This window comes from Sciurus carolinensis, chromosome 8, assembly GCF_902686445.1.
Source record: "Sciurus carolinensis chromosome 8, mSciCar1.2, whole genome shotgun sequence".
Lineage (NCBI taxonomy): Eukaryota > Metazoa > Chordata > Mammalia > Rodentia > Sciuridae > Sciurus > Sciurus carolinensis.
In genome coordinates, this window is record NC_062220.1 from 7,936,054 (window position 1) to 7,955,465 (window position 19,412).

Consider the following 19,412-nt stretch of genomic DNA (forward strand, 5'->3'; position numbering starts at 1 on the left):
GTACTGGGGGGATGGGAGAAAAGAAAGAAAGAAAGAAGCAGAGAAGGCAGGGCGTTCAGAGGCCACGCGGGCCAGCTTCAACCAGGCTCGGGTTGCCAGCGACCTTGGTGGGGACGTTGTTCCTGCACCTCTGAAAATCTGGACTCCCCTGGTCTGTTGGCACCGTGTGCCTTTTAAAGCCTTGTTTGTCTGTAACTTGGTGTCCTTTTATCTCCTATGTAAATCTGGAAAATTCTTTAACGATTGCCATTCTATCCTTTTAAGAACGAAAAATACCCCACGATCTGGATTAAAATAGAAAATAGGTCTTGCCAGTTCTGCAGACATGGCTAATGCCGTGACATCTCATGCATTCCCTCATTGTTGTCTACTAGGGACAAGACAATGCTTCTGCTTCCAGAGTTGGTGGATGAACGAGGACAACCTCTCTCCCTACTCCTGGGGTTTACAGTTGAGGAATCGGAGAAAAAGGAGCCGCATAAAGAGATGCAACCCCCTGTCACGTGGCCGCCCACCCTCTCCTCTGCCGCACCCATTCTTGGACTCCGAGTTCAGTGTGGAGAAAGATACACTGTCGTTTCTGTGTCGTGATAACGGGACGGTCCGAATGGTGGAGAAGCAGAAGAGGAAGTGTGTGATTCTGCTGCAGGAGCTGAAGAGTCTTCAGGGAGGGAACATTGAGGACAAGTCTTTAAGGATGCCTAGAGACGCACAGCTCAGATGGGCTGGGCAGGTTCTCTAGGTAGACGGCACAACACCTGGAGGCACAGAGACCGTGGTGTGAACCAGGTGTGAAGGACGTGAAGCCAAAGTCCCCCGAAGAGCTGCGGACAAGGTGCAGTGGGGTCCTTTCCATTCTGAACCTGTCGTCCGTGAGGCCAGAAGCAGACACCCATTGGAGCCGTGCCTCACACCCTCTCCCTAAGCATTTCCTTGGCCTTCTACTGGGAAGGGTCTGGCCAGGTCACGCAGGCTGGGGGAAGCGCACTTGCACGTCCTGGGATATTTTTAAATGAGCATTACCTGTACTGCAGCATGATCCACTGACCAGGGCCTTATGTTATGGAGTTGCTGATTCCTTTTCATTACATGGTAGGGTTATGTTTTAAATAGGGATTTAATTGCCAGATCCATTTTCTGCTGACACTGAATTCTGTCATCCATGTGGCTATTGAATATTTATAATAAGCAAAACTAGCTGTAGGACTTTTATTGTAAAGAAAAGACAATGTATTCTATATTTGGCTTATGGAAATCTGTATCAGTGCCTTAGTTCACAATGAAAAAGAAAACTAGCAATTGAAGGAGAGGAACGTTTCCTTTCTTAGCAGAGACACACAGAGGGACAGTAACAGGCCAAAGGGAGCCGGGCTTAGATGTACCCTGAGGTATCCTGGTGGGAGCCCGGGCCTTCTAGGGCGAGGGCCATAGGACTTGGGATGAATTGCATGTCTTTGCTTCATTTATATATCTGTGTCTCCCATAAATTATGTCAAAAATATGAGTGGATTTTCAGAAAATTTTGGTGAAGGACTGTATTTCAGGGCCTTTTATCTGCAGCATTTGATTTAAACATGGACAGATACTTATAAGTAAAAACAATAGAACAGTAAGGAAAATGTCAAATCCATTTAATGCTTTTGCTTGAACTCTTGTGAACATGAGCTGTCCGCTGGCCATGCTAGCATGGCTGTTATGATTTGGATACGGGGTTCATGTGTTGAAATTGATGAGGCATGAAGAGGGTAGAAGCTGATCCAACTATACGTGTGACCATTAGGAGGTGATTAGGGTTAGATTACGGTCATCTGGAAGGTGTCCCATGATCAAATCCTGGTGGGTCTAGAAGAAGAGAGAGACCAGAACACACACACACACATGCATACACACACAAATATATGTGTACTCTCTGTTTCCCACCATGTGATATTCGGTGCTGCCTCAGAACTCTTCTAGCAAGAAGGCACCACCAGAGGTGACCCCTCAAACTTGGGTCTCCAGAACCATGAGCCAAAAATCAAAAATTTTTCTTTATATAGTGATTTGCTTCAGGAAATTCATTATAGTAACAAAAATGGACTAATACTCTGACTCACTATGTTGGCATGGAAAGCCCCATGTCCCAGGGCTCCAAAGTGCAGGTGATTCTGCCCATGAGATCACAACGCTGCCCAGCTTAGACTGTGATCTGTGTACTGAGTTGTTCTTACACCAGCTCTCAGAACTCACTATCTCACTGGGGCAGAAGGTGATGTCACCCATAGATCACTTGAAAAAGTGAGTGACCTCTGACTGTGGCAGCTGATAACATATTCAAGCTGTACCAATCACAGACAGGGTTATGAATCATAGAGAAGATGAAAAAGGCAGAAACTGAAGGAAGGAAGGAAGGAAGGAATACAAGAAAGGACTGGAGGAGGAGATTAGAAGGTTGGATCCCCATGCCCTGGCCCTTCCTCTGCAAATACAAACCCCTGAAGCTTGTGCATCTGTAGGACCTGCAAACAGAGCAGGCTGCGGGAAGGGTGCAGCGGGGCCGTGGGTGTTTCTGACCCCACCCTTCGCCTCCTCCTCGTCCTGCCACACTCCTGTTTAAAGGGACGATTCTGGCTAAAAACATCCTATGCCCAGCCTTTTAACCTCATGTCCCTTAGTGAGTTTTTTTCCTTAACATCTTTTAATGAAACATTTCAAACATACAGCAAAGCTGACGAGATTCCGCAGGAGCCCCGGCCTCCTAGCCTGTGGGTGCCAGTTGAGTCCGCTGTCCCCTGTCCTCCATCTCTCCGTCTTACATTCCCGATGCTTTTCAAAGTAAGCCGCTTCAGCCTCTGGCCACTTGAGCATGTGTATCATTCTCGGGATCAGTACTTTTTTTTTTCTTTTGAGATAAAGCTTAGACAAAATGAAATGTTAAAGATCTTAAGTATATTTTCCCATGAAATTTTTATAATAATAATAATTATTATTATTATTTGCAGGACTTTTCTAATTTGCTTCTTTGTTTTCTAATTAGGGCCTCGTGAAGTTGCTGAGGCTGGCTTTGAACTCACAATCCTCCTGCCTCAGCCTCTGGAGTCACTGGGATAGAGGTGTGCATCACCTTGCCTGGCTTTCCCATGAATTCTGACAAACGCACCCGTGTGTGTAAATCAAACCCTTATCAATAATAGAGCACCGACATCACACTAGAAAGTCCCCCTCGTGCCTCCTCCCCGCTAACCCCTTCCTCCCTCGCGGGCCCTCCTGCTCTATACCCAGGCAGGCGCTCTTCTGGCTTCTTCCACTACAGATTCATGTTCTGCGTTCTAGGAGTTCGTGTAACGGGAACCACAGGGTAGGCGCTCTCCTAGGTCTGGTGCTCAGTGGCGTGCCTGTGAGCCAGCCACGGGTTCTCTGTCTTGCCCCCCAGCACCCCGTCGGCCGGCTGCGTTATCCCTTGCCATCCATCTGCCTTTTAATGGACACCTGGTATCTTTCCAGCTTTAAAACCCTATGTATGAAGGTGGTCTGGACGTGACCCTACAGGTCTTCTGTGGGCCCATTGGCATTTCTTCAGGGTAAATGTGCAGGAGTGGACTGCACAGCATTAAGACGACGGGTCAGTTTACCAGAGGTTCACCAGACGGTGGTATCACCTCAGCTCAGGATTCTGTCCCCTCCCCTCCCCGCCGTCTTGCTTCTCTCCCCTCCTGTTTTCTTCTCCCTGTTAGAGTTTTTTGTTTTCTATAAGCCGCTCACTCTCTTTCCTGACAGGCTGTAATGTTTTATTACCATTTTCTTACTGTCCTAAAGATGCTTCCTGCCAGAGGGAGCTTAGTATTGGTGAAAAGGCCTTGATCTGTGGGTGACATCCAGGATGCGCCTCAGTGACTCCGTAGCCGGGCTCTAGGCCCACGACTTCCTGCGTTCAGGAGGGTGGAAGACTTGCCTCTGGAGCCCCTTTTCCAGCCCAGAGTTCTGTGAATCTATGACTTTCTTTTCTTCTCTCTTTCTCTCTCTCTTTTTCCTGTACTGGGATTGAATCCAAGACTTTGCACAAGCTAGGAAAGTACTGCACCCCCTCAATCCTTTTTTATTTTATTTTGAGACAGTCTTGCGAAGTGGCCCAGCTGGCCTCCAATGAGATATCCTCCTGCCCCAGCCTCCTGAGTCACTGGGATTACAGGCCTGTGCCACTGCCCCTGACTCTGTGAGTCCTTTTCTAAGACACAATTCTGGCAGAAAGCCAAGGGACAGGAGGATTTGAAAAGAAGACCTTAAGGTAGAGATGGGAAGGGCAAAACAGAAAAGCAAGTACACCTCTTTCCCGCTACTTGGCTAGTGTCCAGCCTCTGCTGCGTCCCTCACCCGGGGGGCAAGCTGACGCACCGCTGGCCCTCACCTCGTCCTGCCCTCGCCTCGTCCTCTGCAGCTGGGCCCCTCCCTCTGCCCAGCGGTTAGAGTGTATTTGTTCTGGGGTGCGCACTGCACCTTTCAGACAGTCGTGGGAACCGGCTGATGTCAATCAAGCCCCGGGGAAACCAAAAGAGGCCCCCACTTGCGCAGGTGTGAGTGTCCTGCTCACGGAGGGCTTTGGGCGGGATTTACTCACCTGAGAGTATAAACCCGAGGAGGGGCTGACGGCAGGAGCTCAGGTCCAGGAGGTGAAGAAGCTCCATGCGCTCGAGGCCCTCTTCACAGACTCCAGGACCAGCTGAACCGAATTTTGCAAAAGAGCCTCAGTTCCATACATTTACCCTACTGCTCTCAAAAGTGCCTCCTACGGGTCAGAACACGCAGCCCAGGTTCGACTGAGAAGATGTGGTCCCTGGCAGGCCGGTGGCAAAGGTCATTTCAAAAAGGAACCGTTCGCCTGGATTTAGACAAAGGTTAATGAGGGGAAGAATACTGAAGAAAGAAGGGAAACGTTAAAAAATAAAGGCAAAAAGGTAGTGTAGGATGAAAGGGAGAGGGACAGAGGAGAGAACGTTGAAAAGAAGAAAAAATGGCAAGCATACAAAGAAAATATGAAATCCTTCAAATACCATATGTTATGTTTACAAAAATATTCTGGGCCAGCCCCGTTTAAAATTTTACCCAGAATCAGAAAACTTAAACATAAACCTGGAGCCATAGCGCCCCCTAGTACACAAAACTGCAACCACATCGTGTCTCTTCCCATCTCTTAGCGTATTGTGTACTCAAAATGTACTCACATTCCACAAAAAGACAAATTAATTATAGTTCAATAGAAGGAGAGTTAGGTTTTCAATACAGCCTCTAAGCAGTAATATTAGTGATATTTTCCTGTTTCTAATATACCACTTAAACTCACTGAATTCCAATTAATTAAGTTACTGAACTTAAGGGCATCATAATATATGCTAGAGATGGAGTGAGTTCAAGCTTTTAAATAATTACCTCTGAGGTCGGAACTTTTCAGTTTCCTATTCTGTGCCAGTAGATTGAGTCTCAAGAGTCATTTACTGGAAAAGAAAAAGGCCTTGAGATGATTCTAGGACTGTCAGCTCTCATCAGACAGCGGGGTGTGAGTGCTGTGACTTTAAGACCCAACGGCATGCACCTGTGGGAACTGGACCACATGGTGCTTTGAAAAGAGGCCCAGCTACAGCTGGAAGCTGCGGTATGCCCCTTATCACCGGCATCTAAAACTCTTCCAGTGAGGGAGGGCGGACTGTAAGCTCCAGCCATGTAAGGAACCACTCAGCATTTAACCCCTGAGAAAACAGGCACTGAAGGACACACAAGCAAGCAGGGGTTCTAACTTTGGGACCCACAGAAACGATGACGTGTGAGATAAGGAAGATCAAATAGGTGAAGTCAGGACGCGGCTCCTCAAAGCCAGGTCTCGGGTACGAGGAGGGGAGGGGAAGTCTGTCTTGAGAACCCAGATTAGTAAAACTGGCAGACCAGCTGGAGGGTGGGCAGCTGCAGAGGTGGATCCCGAAGGTTCTTAATATCTGGGGACATTTTATTTGCTATCCCAGCTATTTAGGAGGCTGAGGCAGGAGGATTGCGAGTTTGAGGCCAGCCTAGGCAACTTAGTGAGATCCTGTTTGAAAATTAAAAAAAATAAAACTAGAAAGGGCTGGGGATGTAGATTAGTAGTAGAGCACCCCTTTTCTCTCCAAAGAGAGAAAGAGAAAGAGAAAGAAAGAAAGAAAGAAAGAAAAAAAGAAAGAAAGAAAGAAAGAAAGTGAGCACAGGCAATGGGAACATCTGCTCATGTGGTCTTCGATTCAAACTTAGGTACAGAGATAGTCACTTCCCCAGAATACCACGTCATCATTTGCCCACTTCCTTGATAAGCCCTGAGAATGTCTACTCAGAAATACATTTGAAAAAAGAACTCTTTTAATTCATCAGAACTGACAAAGGCGGTTTCTAGCTTTTCAAAGGCCATGCTGTAAGCTCTTTTGGCCTGGGCTGCCCCTGGGAGGAGAGGGCAACCCTGAGCAGGGCAGTTTCGTAGGACTGGGAGGACTCCCAGGAGCACAGCTAAGCCATCTGCAGCTGGATTTCCTGAGGAGGGAGAGCGGGCGAGGGCCACAGTACCCGTTACAGTCCACCCCCTGAGCGCCTCAGCTCCGTTTACTTCTCCCAGGAAGGGATCCCACCTGGGAACCGCTCCTGTAGTCATCTGGTTGGTGTTGGTCCTGGAGTGCTTGAGGGGAGGAGTCAGGGGGCTGAGCCACTGCCTGCTGGCCCAGCTGATCTGAAGGTGATAGCAGATACTCTTCTTCCTCTTCCTCCTTCTCTACGGTTCGTTCTCGATTTCTCCTTCCCTTGGCTAGCATTCCTGCTGATCCTGTTAAATAGTTCTGACTGTCATTTGTGAAGGGTATAAGCCTCTGCTTACCTTGCTCTTCTCAGGCTGTGTCCACTCTACTGACCATTTACCTTTAAAATGGCACGGGAGTGCCAAGAGATGTCCCAGTGGGTTACCTGAAGGCCACACGTATACATGTGTGGCAGGAGACTTACCCACTTCCTGCTGACAATAAATAAGGTTAATTGTCTGCTGGTCTGGTGGCACAAGGATTTCAAAATGACTGACAGCGGACGTGGTTCAAAGTTCAGTGGGATTCCTACGGTGTCCCTAGATGGAAGTGCTACTGCCCAAGATTAAGATTGTTTAATGTCTCCTGACATGGATATGTCCTAATTTACTTAACCTTTCAGCCTTTGATGGGTCAAAGCTTCCTCCCTCCACTGCCTCCTCTCTCCCCACTTCCTCCTGTCCCCTCTTCCTTCCTCCTCCCACTACAAACAAACCCAACAGCAGAGATTTCTTTAAGATTTCTTTAGGGCAGACTCTAAAGCAGAATTAACTGGGTAAAGTGTGTGTATGCTTTAAATTTAAATGAATACTGCCAGATTTCCCTCTCAAATAGCTTTACTAATTTATAGTTGGCAAGTTATTTGATTTCTGTGATCCTTTATTTCCTCAGCTCTAGAAATTTAATATAGCAAAACCTACTATGTGGATTTGGTGAGGTTATAAAATGAGAAAACAAATGTTTTAACAGTGTTCAGAAGATAGTTGGTTCTCACCATCCTTGAGCCCTAAGTTCAGAGAGGAGAAATCTATTTTACTGTTATCTTTAGCCTAATTATTTATGGAGATCGAAGATGGTCCCAACTCTCCTTGTGGGAAGACTTCATGTTTGCTAAATGTTGGAGATTAAAAATTGGGGGTGGCAGGCTGTGGCTGTGGTTCAATGGCAGAGCACTTGCCTAGCATGTGTGAGGCCCTGGGTTCAATCCTTAGCACCACATAAAAACAAATAAATAAAATAAAGGTTAAATTCTTTAAAAAAAAAAAAAAGGTACTGTGTCTATCTGTAACTAAAAAAATTAAAAAAATTGGGGGTGGGGGTTACTAAGGAAACTATTATATGAGAGAAAGTAAAAAAGATGGTGGTGATTTTTCTTGTTATGCTAGGGCTTTACTTAATGAGCCTAAGGATCATCTGACTTTCTTAATAAATATAACTTTATTTAGTTTACTATTTGCTCCCTAATGGACTCAGACATTACTGGGTTCTGGTTCTAATTCAATAATTTCATTTCCACCTTTTTCTTTTATTGACACGTACATCCATTTCGTGTGTCTGCCTCTGAATCGGTTCAACCTTCCCTTGGTTCCCTCATTCACGAGCTTAAAACAAAACCCAAACCAAAAACCCTTTAACGTAAGCTCTTACGTATGATTTCAATATTTTGAAGATCATGCTTTCCCAAGGCTGGCAGTGGACCCCCAGGGCCTGGGCAGCGCTTCCTGGTGCCAGTGCCTGCCAGGCCCCCCGACCAGGGGCGGGTTGAGGAGGCCAGGCCCACTGGCCCACGTCCTTCCCCGAGGACAAGCAGGTGACCAGCGCCCTGGCCGGGCAGCTCTCCTGGGCACAGGTGAGGCAGGGATGCAGAACCACGTGGAGCGGGCAGCAGCTCAAGAGCTGAGGACTGCGGGGACTGTCGTGGGGCACCCGGCTTCAGGCCGCCACTGCAGCTGCGCGGGCAGCCCCCTGAGGCACCCCGTCAGCAGTGCATGGACCTGGTAGCCCAGGGCCACGGCCGGGGCACCTACAACTTCAGGCCCCATCCGGCCTGCTCATTTGCTGGGCCACGGTCCCCAGGGTGCACAAGCAGGCTCTGTGCGCAGGCTGGAGGAGGGCGAGGATGGGGACGCCTGCCCTACATGTGCACTGGCCCCAGTGTCACCTGTGAGCCTGGCGATGTGCACTGTGACCCTAGTGCAGTCCAGCATCCAGCTGGTCTGCTATGGGGCACCCGGCCAGACGGCGCCCGGTGCCCACGCTTCCGTGTCCATGCCCAGCCTGGCCTCCACCACAGCTTCCAGGTGTTCCTGGGGTGCTGCAGGACCGTCGTGACTGCCTGGACCTGACACCTTGGCACGGTGCCTTCCTGCTTCCGGAAGGTTCTCTGCTCCTGCCCAGTCTCAGCCCGGGCCTGGTCCTTCAGGGGCTGCATCCTGTCTGTTGGGAGGAGGCCGCCGCCGGTCTTCGGTGCTGTGCGGTGCCTTCCAGCTCCAGAGCCGCCCGGGCAGCCTCAGGGGCTCTCTGTGCTTGGATCCAGCCACAGGAGGGCCCACACGTGGCCGCAGCGGCTGTTTTACAGACCCCGCAGCCTCCGTGGTTGTGTCAGAAAACAGCCTTGTCGTGTGTGAATAAACCATCCCCAGACAAAACCAGACCATTCTTCTGACGGCATTTCATGTGTCAGTGGCTCGTTCCTTTTTATTGTTTGGTCCTTCGGAAACCATGCAGCTACCTTCACTCCTTGCAAATGGGTCCTATTTGGGGAAGGGGCTTCATTCTTCTGCTTTCTTTTGAGTTCTCTCCCAATTCTCCATGGCTCTAGAGAATAATTAAACACAGCACTCAAGGCGAGAACTCTTCCTCCCTGGATCTCCTGCTTCCCTTCTTCAGTTCTCAGCTTAGACTCATCTCCTTTGGGAACTTTCCAGCATCCTTCTATCTTATCCTAACACCCTGTGATTTCCCCTTGCATTTAGCGGCACTGAAAGCACTCATTGTCTCTTCTGTATTCCTTAAGAGCACAGCCTGCATTTTGTTTAACTTTTTATCCCCAGCTGTCAGCGCAGTGTCTGGCTGTAAGTACTGGGTGCGTATTTTGAATGAATTATGGGATGAGAATGACACAAGTCTTATTTTGTGTTCCAAGGATGATGTGGAGATAGTCACATATAAATTGTTGCTCTAACAATAGTGACAACAGTCTTTAGTGCATGTCCTTCTTGTAGATCTCCCTTTTGCAGATGTAGTGGTGGTACCTATCTGCGTATAAGCAAGTCTCCATCTTATATAATTGCTTTTGGTCTTTATGTGAATATTTTCAGAATCCAGCTCCTTTAAGACCAGCGTGAGCCTGTTGCAAAGGAAGAGATCCAGACACTCAGCAAAACGTCTGGGTAGATTTAGACCTACCTATTTCACGTGCTTCTTAGTCACTTTTAATTTGCTCATTCATATGTCTCTGCCTAATTTGTTCTTAGATTTGCCCCAAAGACTCTGGTTTTCGGCTTGTCCTGGTTTACACTTGGTGTATATGGCTATTCATTTTCTAACCTCCATCCGGCCTCAGATCTGTTTTTCAGCTTTTCACCAGGCTCTGGCGTCTCCAAGCACCTGACCTCAGCTCAACCTGCTCTTGGCTTTGTTCCTCCTGCCTGATGCAGACAACGTGAAGGAAACTTGCTCTTCCACAGAGAGACAGAACCCAGTGTGGTTTGCTTGAGAGAAAACTTGCATTGTGCAGAGAATAGGCAGGTACATCATATTTTAAAAGAGAGCATTTAAACTTATGTATGTATTATTTTCATATTTTTCTTTTATATCTACTTTTGTTGCAAAATACTCATTTTGCCAATATTGAGCAAGCTATTCCAAGAAGTAGGGGAAAAAAAAGATGGCCTGTCAGGAATTAAAGTTCTGCCTTACTTTTAGTTTCTTTTCCAACTTTCCTGTGTAAAGAGGAGAAAACTTTACAGTTGGGAAAGAAATTTGGACTTCGCTTGTTGCACTAGTACTGTTGTGTTTGGTACCTCTGTAACTGTGTTCTTTCCCTGTGTTAGCCCACAACATGTTAACAAGTACTTCATAAGGATATTTTCATAGCTTACAGCAATCCTGGCTGCAGATAATTGGAAAATGGCCATTTTTAAACAAAGCTAATTTCTAGTTTGTTATTAACATGGTTTTTAGTCCAGTTGTCTTAGAAAGCCTCCAGAGAATGCATTTTGCAAAATAAAACCAGCTATTTATGTAGGAAAGCCTGTTCATGGCTGTTTACGACTTTTTAACAAGTTTCTTTTCAAACGACAGATCTTTTTTTTTTTTTGGTTTATCACTGGATGAAAAAATTTAGGAACTGTTGCCCCATACCCATGGTTTGCTGTAATCGTGTACATTTCAGGTGACAAATACTTCTCCACTGGAGTGTGCTCTGTCACTGGCAGGTGACCAGCGGTGCATAACTGTGGTGTTCAGGGTGCTGATGTGAGAAGTGCTGGCGTCCAGAACAGCCCGGCCCACAGAACCACAAAAAAGAACAGATTTCAGACAGGCAGCTTTACAGTTTCCCACTTGCTATTTTGCCAACTTCCAGCCACTTCTTTCTTTAGCGCTGAGCAAACAAGACAAATGATCATTCTTAAAATGTCCTGAATACATAGGCCGATCTTTCTTTTAGTTACCTTTTTCGGCAGTGTATTGATTTACCATTCGTACCCATGCACTCAGTTTACGTTTAAATAAGGCTTTCAAATGAACTGCGCACTAAAAAATAAGCTATTCAGGGGATAAAGACTGTTGAAAAGTGGGTTGCCTGTTACTCATCGTATGAGATTGAGATGATCAGCCCTGACAAACGGGCTGCAGAGGTTTTCCATCCTGGGCACAGCCAGTTTGATGTTTTTCTAGAACCACTTGTGTATAGCACACAGGCTATGAATATGTTGTTTGGTCTGAATTTTATTAGAAATTTCTGTATCTTATTTGCTAGAATAAAAAAGAACCTGTCTGGAGACAGTGTTTTAGTCTTATTTTCTATCGATTTTATTTCTCTTACTGCTATACTGTCAGTAAAGTGACAATTCCACATGTATAGCGCCAACCAGAGAATCTACTCTGCATAGGAGCACATTTGTCAAGGATGTGGGTTTTGGAGATGTAGGTATCTCGACTCAGTCCTCAGGCTTTGTGAGGAATGCAGACCCAGACCAAGAGCCAGAGTTGCAGAATTACAGAGTTTTGAGGTTTCACTCTCAGAGAATTTCTCTTGGGTTTTGCTAAGTATTTATTTCCTTTCTTACACATAAAGTCTTCCTACATTCAACAATAAAGTAGACACTTAAAATTTCTGTTGAGAGAATAGATCTCAGGTTAAGTGTCTTGTTGAAATAAAATAAAATAGTCCTAAGCCACCTGTGGTGGGGCAGGCCTGTAATCCCAGTGACTGAGGATGCAGGAGGATGACTGAGGCAGGAGGATCACAAGTTTGAGGCCAGCCTCAGCAATTTAGTGAGGCCCTAAAAAACTTAGTGAGAACCTGCCTCAAAATTAAAAAAGAAAAAAAAAAAAAAAAGGGCTGGGGATGTGGCTCAAAGGTTAAGCCTTCCTGGGTTCAATCTCCAGTATCAAAAAGTGAATAAATAAAAAAGACAGTACCTTATGTTTTATTATGCTATTTATTATTTTATTAAATATTGATTATATTCAGAATATTCTATAACAAACAATATGGGAATGCATGACCTTGTTCCTGGGCATCTCACACGTAGGAGGGATGGCCATGGAGTACATTTGTAGGAGTGGAATAACTGGAACAAATGCACATGTGCTGTAATTTTGACGGATACTGTGAATTCCCCTCCCTGGGGTTTTAACACTTTGCATTCCCAACAGTGGGTAAGGGGTCTTACCAACAGTGTGTGTTACCAAACTCTTTGATTCTTGCCACTCCGACAGGTGATAGTGATCTTTTTTTGTAGTTTGATTGGCATTGTATTTTATGAGTGCTGGCGAGCATCTTCTGTGTGTTTAGAAGCCATCTGTATTTGTTTTGTAAATTGTCCTTCCTCCTTACACTTTGCCAGTTCTTTCATTGAGTTGAAGATCTTTTAAGAGTCAGTTTGCTTTTTATTTATTGGTGAACTTAGCCCTTGGTCTGGAATGCAGTAGAAAATGTCCCTACCCCTCACCTCAATTTCTTGTTTGTGCTTTGACTTTGCTTTTTTTTTTTTTTTTTTTGTGATTTGATTAATCATTCATTTTATTTTGGGCAAATATTCTTTCTTTCTTGGATTTTTGCTTTTTTTTTTTTTAATGCTGAATTTCTTTTTTAAAATCAAGACTGTGTTAGTCAGCGTTTCGTTACTATAATGAAGTACTTGAGATGATCAACTTAAAATGAGGAAGATTTTATTTAGGCTAGCAGTTTTGGAGGTCTCAGCCCGCGTTCGGTTGGCCTTGTTGTTTCTGGGTCTGTCGTGAGGCAGCACATTACCGGGAGGGGAGGAAGCTAGAGGAAACCCATGCACCTCATGGCAGGGACCAAAAGAGAGCTCAAGAGGAAGTAAATGGGATCCAAATTCCTTTTAAGGACTCACTCCCAGTGGCCTAAAACCTGCTGCAAGATTCTGCCTCTTAAAGTTTTCTATTACTTCCCAATAGCACCAATCTGAGGACCAGGCCTTTAACATCTGGTCCTTTGGGGAACATTCTAGATTCAAACTATAGAAAAGACAAATTTATAATCTTTTATAGTGAAGGCTCAATCCCTGGTACCAAAAATAAATAAATAAAATAAAGTCATAGATAAAATAAAATGAAAACAAAGAGTAGGAATGGGGATGTAGCTCAGTGGCAGAGCACCCCTGGGTTCAGTTCTCAGTACTGCAAACATAACGAAACAGAAACAAACAAAAACCCTCCAGAACAGCTGCCAAAACGTCAGACATTTACAAAAACCTGTTCATGAATATTTAGGAACATTTAGGAACTTATTAAAAGGTTACAAGTATATTTTGAATACTTTAAAGATCGGAAATAAAACGATGTTCATTAGTGTCATAACAGCAAAGCATTGGAAGTAACATAAATGTCCAACAAATGGGAATTAAATAAATCATGGTGCATCCATACAATGGAATTCTATGCAGGAACTAATAATGTTTCCAAAAATGATATGGAAAGAAACAGACATTTTGTTAAGTGAAAAGCTAGTCATAAAATACTTTGATGGTATTTTTTAAGGAAATAATTATATACATAACTAATACTTTAGTAGTTTGGGATTGATGAGTATGGTCACAATTTAAAAACAATTTATGTTGGTTGTTTGAGTCCCCACTCACTGTAATAGCAGGGAATCTAAGTCACTTCTCCTTTTATCCATACCGTATTCCTCCCTCCTTTTGTTCTGGCCAAGAACCCTGAATTTACCTGGGTTCAAGTTCTATATTCTAGTTGTGTGTGACCATAAGCTTATTTTTAGTTTCCTTATCTGTAAAATAGTACATCTGTACTAGGACCATTGTGAGCATTAATAAAATAATACACATAAGAACCCAGTACAGAGTGACCTCTGTAAGTTGTCTGCCTTTGTATGTAACATATATAATGTATGATGTAATAATATAATATTTTCATGGCTCCTGGCTGAATTGTGTCTCCTCAAAATTTAGGTGGAAGCCCTAGCCCCTGATACCTCAGAGTGTGATTGTATTTAAAGATAGGGTCTGTAACAGGGTGACTAGGTTAAATGAGGTTATCAGGTGGGCCCAAATTCAGTGAGACTGGTGTCCTTCCGAGAGAGGAGATTCGGACACGCACACACACTGGGGGACAGTCATGTAGGACACAGGGAGGAGCTGGCCATCTCCCAGCCAGGGGGAGGGGCCTCAGAGGGGACCAATCTTGCTAACACCTTGGTCTTGGACTTCTAGCATCCAGAACTTTGAGGAAATCAATTTCTGAGGTTCCTGTTGGGCGCCCTGGTACTTTGCCACCACAGCCCCAGCAGACTAAGTATGATGGTGTCACCCAGTGAGGCAGTGGTCAGGTTTCTCTACCACACGCTGATAAATGTGTCCCCTCCTTTACAGGAAACACGGTGGTTTCCAAATGTTTTTTAGGTGGCACTGAAGAAACCTGTGTGACATCTTAAGTTTTCTAGGTCAAAGGCCACGTACAGGATGGATCTGGGCTTCTCATAAGATATTCAGGAGAAAGGACCACAAGCACAGGGCACTGGAGAGCTGCCAGAGTCCAATTCACAGGGGCCTCTTTGGAAAGAGATCACAGGTCTTGCGGGGAAGTTGAGGCTGGGAGGAGAAGGCACAGGCAGGAGCAGGTAGCCCCCCGGGCCGTGTAGGCCTGGGAAGGGACGGCGCTGGCATGGCTCCCACCAGACGTCCCGAGTGCACGCTTCCTCACCTGAAGCAAGGATCTCACAGTGGCAGGTCCCTGCCAGCTCCACTACAATGGAGTGATTCTCTCCCCAAGCTGGGCATGTGCCCAGTTGGACAAGAAACTTAATGAGGAATTCATTCTGTCAAGCCCATGCACTGCTAAGAGCCGAAGGAGTGGCGGGGAAAGGGCCTGCTAATTCAGGGTTCTCCAAGAAACGTGTTGTCAAAACCTTGCTGGAACAAAGACGAGAATAGTTCTCCGTGTGACGGCATTATGGGTAAGCTTTAGGATCATTATTTCAAATTTTGATTTTATTTCATTATATTCTATTTCCAGTGGAAGAGTCTAAAGTCTGGTGTATGGCAGGCCAGTGATTTTGGCTCCTAACCCTGTACCCACGACACCCAGGTTGCTGTTGCCAGGGAGATCTGCCCCCTCCTGCAATTTGTCATCCTTCTACTTATTATTCCATTTTTATTTATTTATTTATTTATTTATTTATTTATTTATTAGTTTCTAGATCATCTATTCTTTTTTTAATTTTTATTGTGAACAAATGGGATACATGTTGTTTCTGTTTGTACATGGAGTAAAGGCATACCATTTGTGTAATCATACATTTACATAGGGTAATAATGTTTGATTTATTCTGTTATTTTTCATTCCCCCTACCCCTCCCACCCCTCTTTTCCCTCTATACAGTCCCTCCTTCCTCCATTCTTGCCCCCCTCCCACTCCCCATTATGTGTCCTCATCCACTTATCAGCAAGATCATTCGTCCTTTGGTTTTCTGAGATTGGCTTATCTCACTTAGCATGATATTCTCCAATTTCATCCATTTGCCTGCAAATGCCACAATTTTATTATTCTTTATAGCTGAGTAATATTCCATTGTATATATATACCACAGTTTCTTTATCCATTCATCAATTGAAGGACATCTAGGTTGGTTCCACAATCTGGCTATTGTGAATTGGGCAGCTATGAACATTGATGTGGCTGTATCTCTGTAGTATGCTGATTTTAAGTCCTCTGGGTATAGGCCAAGGAGTGGGATAGCTGGGTCAAATGGTGGGTCCATTCCAAGTTTTCTAAGGAATCTCCACACTGCTTTCCAGAGTGGCTGCACTAATTTGCATCCCCACCAGCAATGTATGAGTATACCTTTTTCACCACATCCTCTCCAACTCCTATTGTTGCTTGTATTCTTGATAATAACCATTCTAATTGGGGTGAGATAGAATCTTAGTGTAGTTTTGATTTGCATTTCTCTTATTACTAAAGATGGTGGACATTTTTTCATATGTTTGTTGCTTGCTTGTAGATCTTCTGTGAAACGTCTGTTCATATCCTTAGCCCATTTGTTGATTGGGTTATTTGTATTCTTGGTGTAGAGTTTCTTGAGTTCTTTATATATTCTGGAAATTAGTGCTCTATCTGAAGTATGAGTGGCAAAGATATTCTCCCACTCTGTAGGCTCTCTCTTCGCATTGCTGATAGTTTCCTTTGCTGAGAGAAAGCTATTTAGTTTGAATCTGTCCCAGTTATTGATTCTTGCTTTTATTTCTTGTGCTATGGGAGTCCTGTTAAGGAAGTCTGATCCTAAGCCAACAAGTTGAAGATTTGAACCTACTTTTTCTTCTATAAGATGCAGGGTCTCTGGTCTAAGGTCCTTGATCCATTTTGAGTTGAGTTTTATGCAGGGTGAGAGATAGGGGTTTAGTTTCATTCTGTTGCATATGGATTTCCAGTTTTCCCAGCACCATTTGTTGAAGAGGCTATCTTTTATCCATTGCATATTTTTGGCACCTTTGTCTAGTATGAGAAAATTGTGTTTATTTGGGTTTGTGTCCATGTCCTCTATTCTGTACCATTGATCTAGTTATCTATTTTGGTGCCAATACCATGCCATTTTTGTTACTATTACTTTGTAGTGTAGTTGAAGTTCTGGTATTGCGATACCCCCTGTTTCATTCTTCCTGCTAAGGATTGCTTTAGCTATTCTGGGTTTCTTATTCTTCCAGATGAATTTCATAATTGCTTGCTCTATTTCTGTAAGGTACATCATTGGAATTTTAATTGGAATTGCATTGAATCTGTATAGCACTTTTGGTAGTATGGCCATTTTGACAATATTAATTCTGCCTATCCAAGAACATGGGAAATCTTTCCATCTTCTAAGGTCTTCCTCAATTTCTTTCTTCAATATTTTGTAGTTTTCATCGTAGAGATCTTTTACCTCTTTGGTTAGATTGATTCCCAAGTATTTTATTTTTTTGAGGCTATTGCAAATGGAGTTGTTTTCCTCATCTCCCTTTCAGCTGTTTCATCGCTTGCGTATAAAAATGCTTTAGATTTATGCGTGTTGATTTTATAGCCTGCTATTTTGCTGAATTCATTGGTGAGGTCTAGAAGTTTTCTGGAGGAGTTTTTTGGATCCTCTAAATATAGAATCATGTAATCAGCAAATAGTGACAGTTTAAGTTCCTCTTTTCCTATTCGTATCCCTTTAATTTCTTTAGTCTGCCTAATTGCTCTGGCTAGAGTTTTGAGGACAATGTTGAATAGAAGTGGTGAAAGAGGACATCCCTGTCTTGTTCCCATTTTTAAAAGGAATGGTTTCAGTTTTTCTCCATTAAGAATGATGTTGGCCATGGGCTTAGCATAAATAGCCTTTACAATGTTCAGGTATGTTCCTACTATCCCTATTTTTTCTAGTGTTTTGAGCATGAAGGGGTGTTGTATTTTGTCAAATGCTTTTTTCTGCACCAATTGAAATAACCATGTGATTCTTATCCTTAAGTCTATTGACATGATGGATTACATTTATTGATTTATGGATGTTAAACCATCCTTGCATTCCAGGGATGAACCCCACTTGATTGTGGTGCACGATTTTCTTAATATGTTTTTGGATACAGTTTGCCAATATTTTGTTAAGGATCTTTGCATCTATATTCATCAAAGATATTGGTCTAAAATTTTCTTTCCTTGATGTGTCTTTTCCTGGCTTGGGTATGAGGGTGATATTAGCTTCATAGAATGAGTTTGGTAGGGTACCCTCCTCTTCTATTTCCTGGAATACTTTGAGAAGTATTGGAATGAGTTCTTCTTTGAAGGTCTTGTAGAACTTGGCTGAGAATCCATCTGGTCCTGGGCTTTTCTTGGATGGTAGGTTTTTAATGGCTTCTTCTATTTCATTGCTTGACAGTGATCTGTTTAAATTGTGTATGTCCTCCTGGTTCAGTTTGGGAGGAGCATATGTCTCTAGAAATTTGTCAATATCTTCGGTAGTTTCTATTTTGTTGGAATACAGATTTTCAAAGTAGCTTCTCATTATGTTATGTATCTCAGTAGTGTCTGTCGTGATATTTCCTTTTCATCACAAATTTTAGTAATTTGAGTTTTCTCTCTCCTTCTCTTTGTTAGTGTGGCTAAGGGTTTGTCTATTTTGTTTACTTTTTCAAAGAATCAACTTTTTGTTTTGTCAATTTTTTGAATTGTTTCTTTTGTCTCAATTTCATTGATTTCAACTCTGATTTTAATTATTTCCTGTCTTCTACTACTTTTGCTGTTATTCTATTCTTCTTTTTCTAGGACTTTGAGCTGTAATGTTAGGTCACTTAGTTGTTGACTTTTCATTCTTTTCTGGAATGTGCTCCATGCAATAAATTTTCCTCTTAGTACCGCTTTCATAGTGTCCCAGAGATTTTGATATGTTGTATCGTCATTCTCATTGACCTCTAAGAATTTTTTTACCTCCTCCCTGATGTTTTCTGTTATCCATGTTTCATTCAAAAGCATATTATTTAGTCTCCAAGTGTTGGAGTAATTTCCCTTTTTTATTTTGTCATTGATTTCTATTCTGAGTCCATTATGATCTGATAGAACACAAGGCAGTATCTCTATTTTTTGCATTTCCTAAGGGCTGCTTTGTAGCATAACATATGGTCTATTTTCGAGAAGGTTCCATATGCTGCTGAGAAGAAAGTGAATCTGCTCGTTGATGGATGTAATATTCTATATATGTCTATTAAGTCTAGATTATTGATTGTGTTATTGAGTTCTATGGTTTCTTTGATTGGTTTTTGTTTGGAAGATCTATCTAGTGGTGACAGCAGTGTGTTAACGTTACCCAGAATTATTGTATTGTGGTCTATGTGATTCCAGAAATTGAGAAGGATTTGTTTGATGTACAGGGATGCACCGTTGTTTGGGGTATAAATATTTACTATCGTTATGTCTTCCTGATTTATGGTTCCCTTAAGCAGTATAAAATGTCCTTCTTTATCCCTTCTGACTAACTTTGGCTTGAAGTCCACTTTATCTGATAAGGATGAAACCCCTGCTTTTTACTGAGTCCATGTGCTTGGTAGGTTTTTTCCCATCCTTTCACCTTTAGTCTGTGGATATCTTTTTCTATGAGATGAGTCTCTTACAGGCAGCATATTGTTG

At 43.6% G+C, this 19,412-nt stretch overlaps 1 pseudogene; it reads left to right on the forward strand.

Moving 5' to 3' along the window:
• The first annotated feature begins 409 nt into the window (after window positions 1–409).
• Window positions 410–8,908, forward strand: LOC124990574 (probable inactive tRNA-specific adenosine deaminase-like protein 3; annotated as a pseudogene).
• Window positions 8,909–19,412: the final 10,504 nt, after the last annotated feature.